The sequence below is a fragment of the Arachis duranensis genome, chromosome 3 (genome assembly GCF_000817695.3).
Source record: "Arachis duranensis cultivar V14167 chromosome 3, aradu.V14167.gnm2.J7QH, whole genome shotgun sequence".
Taxonomy (NCBI): domain Eukaryota; kingdom Viridiplantae; phylum Streptophyta; class Magnoliopsida; order Fabales; family Fabaceae; genus Arachis; species Arachis duranensis.
The window spans coordinates 78,062,672-78,072,816 of NC_029774.3; the positions used below are offsets into that span (position 1 = coordinate 78,062,672).

The window sequence follows — 10,145 nt, forward strand, 5'->3', positions numbered from 1 at the left end:
TTTTTGGCTTTTCTCTTTTAATTTTTCCTTTTGAGAGTTTTAGAATTGGGATCAGATCTAAGTTTTCTTTCTATTTTGTTTTCTCTTCTGCAACTTTTATTTTCTGTTTTGGGTCTTGAACTGAGATTGAAGAACACCACTAAAATTCTTCATCTGAGAATCATCTTTTACTTTTCCTTTTTATAGTTCTAAGAATTATAAATCTGATCTTAATTTTCTTTTCTGTTTCGTTCTCTCTTCTGCAATTTCTTCTTTCTGATTATGTTACTTCACTGAAATTGTCAATTTCTCTTTAGGATTTCAGAATTGATCCAAGTTTTCTCGCTGTTTTTATTCTCTACAATTTTCCAATTCTGTTTTGCTACTGAGATCCTGATCTGAATCTTTTTGTCTCATAATTCTCTGTTTTACTGCAATTTACAATACTAGTCTTGTTCTAAATTCCTATACCCAAATCCTTTTATTCTTCAAGCAATTTAAGTTTCCTAGCACTTTAGATTCAGCAATTTAAATTTCTTGCACTTTAAGTTTCAGTCATTTACCTTTCTTGCAATTTAAGTTTCAGCTCATTTACTTTCTTGTACTTTAAGTTTCTGCAATTTACTTCTTCTGCACTTTAGGATTCTGTCAATTTTCATTCTACACTCTAGTTCAATTGCAATTTTACTTCTGTTAATCAAATTTCACTCAATTTACCAAATATTCGCTTAAATAAATTCATCACCATATTAAAATTTCTCAATTCATCAATCCCCGTGGGATCGACCTCACTCTTGTGAGTTATTACTACTTGATGCGACCCGGTACACTTGCCGGTGAGTTTGTGTGGAATCGTTTTTCCCTCATCACTGTACCCACTCATTGAACATGTCCGGAGGGCACCTTCTTGTCAACTCTTTGTACCTTTCCCATGCTTCATAGAGAGTCTCCCCATCTTGTTGTCTAAATGTTTGTACCTCACTTCTCAAGTTGATAACTTTTTGGGGAGGGTAGAATTTTGCCAAGAACTTATTCACCACCTCTTCCCAAGTTGTCAAACTCTCCTTGGGAAAGGATTCCAACCACTTAGATGCTTTATCCCTAAGAGAAAAAGGGGAACAAAAGAAGTTTATAGGTGTCAAGGTAAACACCATTAGCCTTCACTATGTCACAGATTTTCAAGAATGTAGTTAGATGTTGATTTGGATCTTCTTGAGCATTTCTTCCAAATGAAAAGTTATTCTAAACAAGAGTAATTAGCTGCAGTTTGAGCTCAAAATTGTTGGCATGTATGGTGGGTTTCAAGATGCTGCTCCCACAATTCCCAGGATTAGGATCGATATAAGAGCCTAGCACTCTCCTTTCTTGTGGGGGAGCATGGTTGCCCACTACTTCATCTTGATGATTGTGTGCTTCACCTTCCATGTTTTGGGTTGGATTCTCTTCTTCTTCACCAACCACCCTTTTGCCTCTTGCCACTGCCTGTCTTTTCAATCTTAAAAATGTCCTCTCGGGTTCAGAATCGTAGGAGGTTACAACTCCTCTCGTCCCTGTCATACACAATACAAAACACAATCTAAAACAAAGATGAACACCCTCTTGGAAGCAGGGTGGGTAAGTCAAGTTTGGTTGATGCAGAGCATCAAACAGTTAATGTGCTTCTTGTTAGAGTGGTTATATATACAATTAACAATTGAGAATTCAAATGCTTAAAAGAAATAACAAAATTAAAGGACTAAAATTAAAATGATTAACAAAGTAAATAAAAATGCTTAATCTAAAAACCCATGAATTTAATCATTGTCAATTCAAGATCAATCCCTGACAACGGCGCCATAAACTTGATGACCAAAAATTCACTATATCACGATAATGAACCCGTCCATGGCAAGTATACCAAATTATTGTCAAGTAATAACTCACAATGAGTGAGGTCGAATCCCACAGAGATTGATTGATTGAACAACTTTAGTTACTGGGTGATTTGGTCAAGCTAATCAAGAAGAATTGTTGAGTGCAGAATTCTAAAGATCAAAATTATAAATAACTTAAAGATAAAGGAAAGCAATAAAGTGCAGAAATGTAAAGAACATGAAAGTAAATGGCAGAAACATAAATGACTGAATTATAAACAAGGAATGGGTTAAAAGAAGAAATTAAAGAAAGCTATAAAAGAATAGGGAAGATAAGAATGGGAAAGATTCTTTGGAGTTGGGAGATATTGCTCTTTTTGGATTAAATTCAGATCATCTCATCTTCGATCATGCAACTCATTGACCTCTTGACAATTATGATTGATTGAACCCCAATTCCTTGGTGATTCAATCTCTCAAATCTTGATAATCAGCCAATTCCTTAGTCTAATTGCTCATAAAGAGAGATAAGCTTGGTCCCTAATTTTACCACACATCCTCATAGATCCAGATATTTGGGTAGATTTCATGTCACCATATCTAATTCCAAAACCCAGATCTACTCAATGTGAGAAGGGATTTCAAGCATGGTTTCATGTTTCCTTTTCCACGGCTCCCATGAAACCCAATTTGCATTCAACCTCTTTTCCAAGATGATTGAACACTAAGCATGAAGAACGAAATTCCTTCTACCAAATCAAAGAGAAGATGAAGAGAAGAAGAAATTCACTATCAATTATTCCATCAAGTACAATAGAGCTCCCTCCCCCAATAAGAGGGAGGTTAGCTACTCATGGCTTCAAGTATCAACCGAAATCAAAACTACAAAATAAACTAAGTACAGAAATAAAAGAAAAATAAAAGTTCCAAAAGTCCCCAAAAAGGAAATCCCTCCTAGATTCAGGGTACCATCTATCTATACAAATTTCCTAACTCCTCAGGTGCACTTGCAAGTGTCTCAAAGTGGCTATCCAGACTTTTAGTTGGTACAATCCTTTAGGCACTCTATAGAATATTCTGCTCCCAGGCTGGCATAGCATTTCTGAGGAAAGTATAACGCTCGTGCACTCATGCGTACACATCATCCACGCATGTGCGTCATCACTATTTTGGGCTTTTGTCACGCGTATGCGTCACCCACGCGTACGCGTAGTCTTCGGCGTTGGTGTCAAAGGTGTAGCGTTAGTGTCAATGGCGCTCTTCCACACGTACGCTTCATCCATGTGTGCACGTGGCCTTTCAAAAGTAGCACTTTCACGCATACGCATCAACCATGCTTACGCATGTCTTCAAAAATGTCAATTTCACGCGCACGCTTTGTCCATGCGTACGCAGGACCTTGCAAAAATATCACTCGTACACGTACGCATCACTTACGCGTACCGGTGCACGAAATTGTGATCTCAATGGCGCCAACAACTTGGTATGCACAATTGTAATCTCAACTCTTTTTCACAACTTCGCACAACTAACCAGCATGTGCACTGGGTTGTCCAAGTAATAAACCTTACGTGAGTAAGGGTCGATCCCACGGAGATTGTCGGCTTGAAGCAAGCTATGGCCACCTTGTAAATCTCAGTCAGGTGGATTCAAATGGTTATGGAGTTTTGATAATTAAAATATATATAAAACATAAAATAAAGATAGAGATACTTATGCAATTCATTGGTGGGAATTTCAGACAAGCGTATGGAGATGCGTTGTTCCTTTTTGAATCTCTGCTTTTCTACTGCCTTCATCCAATCCTTCATAGTCCTTTCTATGGCAAGCTGTATGTTGGGTGTCACCGTTGTCAATGGCTACTTCCCTTCCTCTGAGTGAAAATGGTCCTCTACGGTTTCTGTACGGCTAACCAACTGTTGGATTGATCGTCTCGGATGAAAAATACCATGCACAGATATCGTATGGCTAATCAACTGTTGGTTCTCGATCGTGTAGGAATAGGATTTACAATCCTTTTGCGTCTGTCACCACACCCTAGAGTCATGAGTTTGATGCTCGTCACAGTCATCCCATCCCAGATCCTATTCGGAATACCACAGATAAGGTTTAGACTTTTTAGATCTCAAGAATGCTGCCGATGGATTCTAGCCTATACCACGAAGACTCTAATCTCGGATTCAGATGACCCATTGTCAGAGGGGAGTCGATGTGAATTGTTGATTAGAAACCCAAGAGATATACATTCAAGCTTGTCTTTATGTAGAACGGAAATGGTTGTCAATCACGCGTTCATAAGTGAGAATGGTGATGAGTGTCACATAATCATCACATTCATCATGTTCTTGTGTGTGAATGGATATCTTAGAATAAGAATAAGCATGAATTGAATAGAAAACAGTAGTACTATGCATTAATACTCGAGGAACAGTAGAGCTCCACACCTTAATCTATGGTGTGTAGAAACTCTACCGTTGAAAATACATAAGTGAAAATAGGGTAGGCATGGCCGAATGGCCAGCCTCCCAAAACATGAACAATGGTCAAAAGATGTTCCAAAAGCTCCCTAGTACAATAGTAAAAAGTTCTATTTATACTAAACTAGTTACTAGGGTTACAGAAATAAGTAAATGATGCAGAAATCCACTTCCGGGCCCACTTGGTGTGTGTTTGGACTGAGCATTGAAGCTTTCACGTGTAGAGGTCTTCTTTGAAGTTAAACGCCAGTTTGTAACTTGTTTCTGGTGTTTGACTCTAGCTTGCAACTTGTTTTTGGCGTTTAACGCCAGAATAAGGCAGAAAGATGGCATTAAACGCTAGTTTGAGTTATCTAAACTCGACAAAGTATGGACTATTATATATTTCTGGAAAGCCCTGGATGTCTACTTTCCAACGCATTTAATAGCACGCCATTTGGGTTTCTGTAGCTTCAAAAAATTCATTTCAAGTTCAAGGAGGTCAGAATCCAACAGCATCAGTAGTCCTTTTTCAGCCTCTGAATCAGATTTTTGCTCAGGTCCCTCAATTTCAGCCAGAATATACCTGAAATCACAGAAAAATACACAAACTCATAGTAAAGTCCAGAAATGTGAATTTTTCTTAAAAACTAATAAAAATATAATAAAAATTACTTAAAACTACTAAACTATCTAAAAATAATGCCAAAAAGCGTATAAATTATCCGCCCATCACAACCCCAAACTTAAATTGTTGCTTGTCCCTAAGCAACTGAAAACAAAATAGGATAAAAAGAGGAGAATATACAATGAATCCCACAGTATCAACGAAACTTAGTTCTAATTAGATGAGCGGGGCTTGTAGCTTGTTGCTTCTGAACAGTTTTGGCATCTCACTTTATCCTTTGAAATTCAGAATGATTGGGATCTATAGGAACTCAGAATTTTAGATAGTGTTATTGATTTTCCTAGTTTAGTATGTTGATTCTTGAACACATCTACTTTATGAGTCTTGGCCGTGGCTTTAAGCACTTTGTTTTCTAGTATTACCACCGGATACATAAATGCCACAGACACATAACTGGGTAAACCTTTTCAGATTGTGACTCAGCTTTGCTAAAGTCCCTAGTTAGAGGTGTCCAGAGTTCTTAAGCACACTCTTTTTGCTTTGGATCACGACTTTAACCACTCAGTCTCAAGCTTTTCACTTGGACCTTCATAACACAAGCACATGGTTAGGGACATCTTGATTTAGCCGTTTAGGCCTGGATTTTATTTCCTTGGGCCCTCCTATCCATTAATGCTCAGAGCCTTGGATCCTTTTTACCCTTGCCTTTTGGTTTAAAGGGCTATTGGCTTTTTCTGCTTGCTTTTTCTTTTTCTTTCTCTTTCTCTTTTTTTCACCTTTTTTGCTATTTTTGTTATTCACTGCTTTTTCTTGCTTCAAGAATCAATTTGATGATTTTTCAGATTATCAATAATATTTCTCTTCATTCATCATTCTTTCAAGAGCCAACAATTTTAACATTCATAAACTTCACTATAAAAAATATGCACTGTTCAAGCATTCATTCAGAAAACAAAAAGTATTGCCAGCACGTCAAAATAATTAAACTAATTTCAAGATAAATTTTGAAATCCAAGTACTTCTTGTTCTTTTGTAAGTAAAACATTTTTCATTTAAGAGAGGTGAAGGATTCATGGAGTTATTCATAGCTTTAAGACATAGACACTAGACACTAATGATCATGTAATGAAGACACAAATATAGATAGCACATAAAGCATAAAATCAAAAAACACAAAAAATAAGAAAAAGGAAATTAAAGAACGGGTCCACCTTAGTGATGGCGGCTAGTACTTCTTCTTTGAAAATCCTATAGAGTGCTTGAGCTCCTCAATGTCTCTTCCTTGCCTTTGTTGCTCCATCTGCTTTTGGTGCTCCTATCCTTAGTTGCTCCCAATAGTTGTGTGGAGGAAAATGTATCCCTTAAGGTATCTCAAGGATTTCTTGATAAGGAACTTCTTCATGCTCTTGTTGAGGTCCATGAGTGGGCTCTCTTATTTGCTCCATCCTCTTTTCTAGTGATGGGCTTTTGAGATGAATCTCTCCATCTCCCATGACTCGGAAGTGGAAGCTTTTGCCTTCCCTTTCCTCTTTCTAAAGGTTTCTCCGGTCTTAGGTGCCATAAATGGTTATGCAAAAACAAAAAGCAATACTTTTACCACACCAAACTTAAAAGGTTTGCCCGTCCTCGAGCAAAAGAAGGAAGAAAGAAGGGAAAAAGAAGAAAATAGAGGAGATGGAGGGAGATAGAGGTTCAGCTAAGGGGGTAGAAGAGTGTTTGTGATGTGTGAAAATGAAGGAGTGAAGAGGGGTATTTATAGGGAAAGGGAGGGAGAGTGGCCGAATGGACTTGGGTGGGTTTGGGAGGGAAAAGTATTTGAATTTGAAAGTGAGGTAGGTGGGGTTTTGGGGAAGAGATATGGAGGTGATTGGTGAAGAAAATATAGGAAAGAGGATAAGATTTGATTGGTGAGTGGTGTTTTGGGTAGAGTGTTATAGAGATGTGTGAGGGGGAGAGAGAGATCAGGTAGGTGGGGATCCTGTGGGATCCACAGATCCTGAGGCGTCAAGGATTTCTCATCCCTACTCCTTTTAGGCGTGCAAAACGCCCCTATTGTGCAATCCTGGCGTTTAACGCCAGACTGCGGCTTGTTTCTGGCGTTAAACGCCAGCTTTTATTCCTTTCCTGGCGTTAAACGCAAGGCTGCAACCTGTTTCTGGCGTTTAACACCAGTTTGTTGCTTCTTTCTGGCATTTAACGCCAGTCTGGTGATTCTTTCTGGCGTTTAACGCCTAGAATGGTGCCAGATTGGGCGTTAAACGCCCATTCTGCCACCCTTACTGGCGTTTAAACACCAGTAAGTTTCTTTTCCAGGGTGTGCTAATTTTAATGTTATTTTTTATTTTTTTAATTTTTGTAGTTGTTTTTGTGACTCCACATGATCATCAACCTAAAAAAAGAAAATAACATAGACAAATAAAATTGGGTTGCCTTCCAATAAGCGCTTCTTTGATGTCAATAGCTTGACAGTGAGCTCTCATGGAGCTTCACAGATGTTCAGAGTATTGTTGGGACCTCCCAACACCAAATTAGAGTTTGAATGTGGGGGTTCAACACAAAACTTAGAGTTTGACTGTGGGGGCTTTGTTTGACTTTGCATTGAGAGAAGCTTTTCATGCTTCCTCTCCATGGTTACAGAGGTAGATCCTTGAGTATTAAACACAAGGTAGTCCTCATTCAATTGAAGGATCAACTCTCCTCTGTCCACATCAATCACAGCTTTTGCTGTGGCTAGGAAGGGTCTTCCAAGGATGATGGATTCATCCTCATCCTTCCCAGTGTCTAGGATTATGAAATCAGCAGGGATGTAAAGGCCTTTGACCTTTACTAGCACGTCATCTACATGTCCATAAGCTTTTTTCATGGATTTGTCTGCCATCTCTAATGAGAATTTGGCAGCATGTACCTCAAAGATTCCCAGTTTCTCCATTATAGAGAGCGGCATTAAGTTTATGCCTGACCCCAGGTCACACAGAGCCTTCTCAAAGGTCATGATGCTTATGGTACAGGGAATTAAGAATTTACCAGGATCCTATTTCTTTTGTGGTAATGTTTGCCTACCCAAGTCATTCAGTTTATTGGTGAGCAAGGGGGTTCATCCACCCAAGTCTCATTACCAAATAACTTGGCATTCATCTTCATGATTGCTCCAAGGTACTTAGCAACTTTCTCTTCAGTAATATCTTCATCCTCTACAAAGGAGGAATAGTCATCAGAGCTCATGAATGGCAGAAGTAGGTTCAATGGAATCTCTATGGTCTCTAGATAAGCCTCAGAGTCTTTAGGTTTCTCAAATGGGAACTCCTTTTTGTCCAGAGGACGTCCTATGAGGTCTTCCTCACTGGGATTCACGTTCTCCTCCTCATCTCTAGGTTCGGCCACACCAAGTAAGGTTATGGCCTTGCACTCTCTTTTTGGATTCTTTTTTGTATTGCTTGGGAGAGTACTAGGAGGAGTTTCAGTGACTCTTTTACTCAGCTGGCCCACTTGTGCCTCCAAATTTCTAATGGAGGACATTGTTTCATTCATGAAACTTAGAGTAGCCTTAGATAGATCAGAGACTATGTTTGCTAAGCTAGAGAGGCCCTGCTCAGAATTCTCTGTCTGTTGCTGAGAGGATGATGAAAAAGGCTTACTATTGCTAAACCTGTTTCTTCCACCATTATTAAAGCCTTGTTGGGGCTTTTGTTGATCCTTCCATGAGAAATTTGGATGATTTCACCATGAGGGATTATAGGTGTTTCCATAGGCTTCACCCATGTAATTCACCTCTGTCATTGCATGGTTCTCAAGATCATAAGCTTCTTCTTCAGAAGATGCTTCTTTAGTACTGTTGGATGCATTTTTCAAACCATTCAGACTCTGAGAAATCATATTGACTTGCTGAGTCAACATTTTGTTCTAAGCCAATATGGCATTCAGAGCATCAATTTCAAGAACTCTCTTTGTTTGAGGTGTCCCATTACTCACATGATTCCTTTTAGAAGTGTACATGAACTGGTTATTTACTACCATGTCAATGAGTTCCTGAGCTTTTGCAGGCATTTTCTTCAGGTGAATAGATCCACTTGCAGAACGGTCTAATGACATCTTAGACAATTCAGATAGACCATCATAGAATATATCCAGGATAGTCCATTCTGAAAGCATGTCAGAAGGACACTTTTTGGTCAGTTGCTTGTATCTTTCCCAAGCTTCATAGAGGGATTCACCTTCTTTCTGCTTGAAGGTTTGAACATCCACTCTAAGCTTGCTCAGCTTTTGAGGAGGAAAGAACTTGGCTAAGAAAGCCGTGACCAGCTTATCCCAAGAGTTTCAGCTATCTCTAGGTTGAGAGTCCAACCATGTTCTAGCTTTGTCTCTTACAGCAAAAGGGAAAAGCATAAGCTTATAGACCTCGGGATCAACTCCATTGGTCTTAACAGTATCACAGATCTGCAAGAATTTAGTTAAGAACTGAAAAGGATCTTCTGATGGAAGTCCATGAAACTTGCAATTCTATTGCATTAGAGAAACTAATTGAGGCTTTAGCTCAAAGTTGTTTGCTCCAATGGCAGGGATTGAGATGCTTCTTCCATAGAAGTTGGAATTTGGTGCAGTAAAGTCACCAAGCATCTTCCTTACTTTGTTATTGGGTTCGGCGATGTCTTCTTTTTCGAGATTCTCTATAAGGTTTTCTTTGGATTGTTGTGCTTTAGCTTTTCTTAGCTTCTTCTTCAGAGTCCTTTCAGGTTTAGGATCTGCTTCAACAAGAATATCCTTGTCTGTGCTCCTACTCATATGAAAAAGAAGAGAACAGAAAAGAAAAAGGAATCCTCTATGTCACAGTATAGAGATTCCTTTATGTGAGTAGAAGAAGAAAAGAATAGAAGAAGGAGAAGAGAAAAATTCGAACACAGAGAGGAAGAGAGGGTTCAAATTTTAAGATGAAGAGAAGTGTTAGTAAATGAATAAAAAATAGAAAGAAATGAGAGAGAGAAGAAAATTCGAATTTTAATTAAGAAAAAAGAAAAATATTTTTGTTTTTATTTTAATTATTAGTTAAAATTCAAAAATTAAGAAAAGGAATAAAATTAAAATTAAAATTTGAAACAATTAGTTAATTAAAAGAATTTTAAAAAAGAGGAAAGTGATTTTCGAAAATTAGAGAGAGAAAAGTAGTTAGGTGGTTTTGAAAAAGATAAGAAATTGTAAAACAAACAAAAAGTCAATTAGTTAATTGAAAAAGAT

At 38.1% G+C, this 10,145-nt stretch overlaps 2 non-coding genes across 2 annotated transcripts; both read left to right on the top strand.

Moving 5' to 3' along the window:
* The first annotated feature begins 864 nt into the window (after positions 1-864).
* Positions 865-971, top strand: LOC127746423 (small nucleolar RNA R71). Its single transcript, XR_008008042.1, has one exon. It is a non-coding gene; the product is annotated as a small nucleolar RNA R71 (small nucleolar RNA).
* Positions 972-9,059: 8,088 nt separating this feature from the next.
* LOC127746463 (small nucleolar RNA R71) lies at positions 9,060-9,167 on the top strand. Its single transcript, XR_008008082.1, has one exon. It is a non-coding gene; the product is annotated as a small nucleolar RNA R71 (small nucleolar RNA).
* The last annotated feature ends 978 nt before the right edge of the window (positions 9,168-10,145 follow it).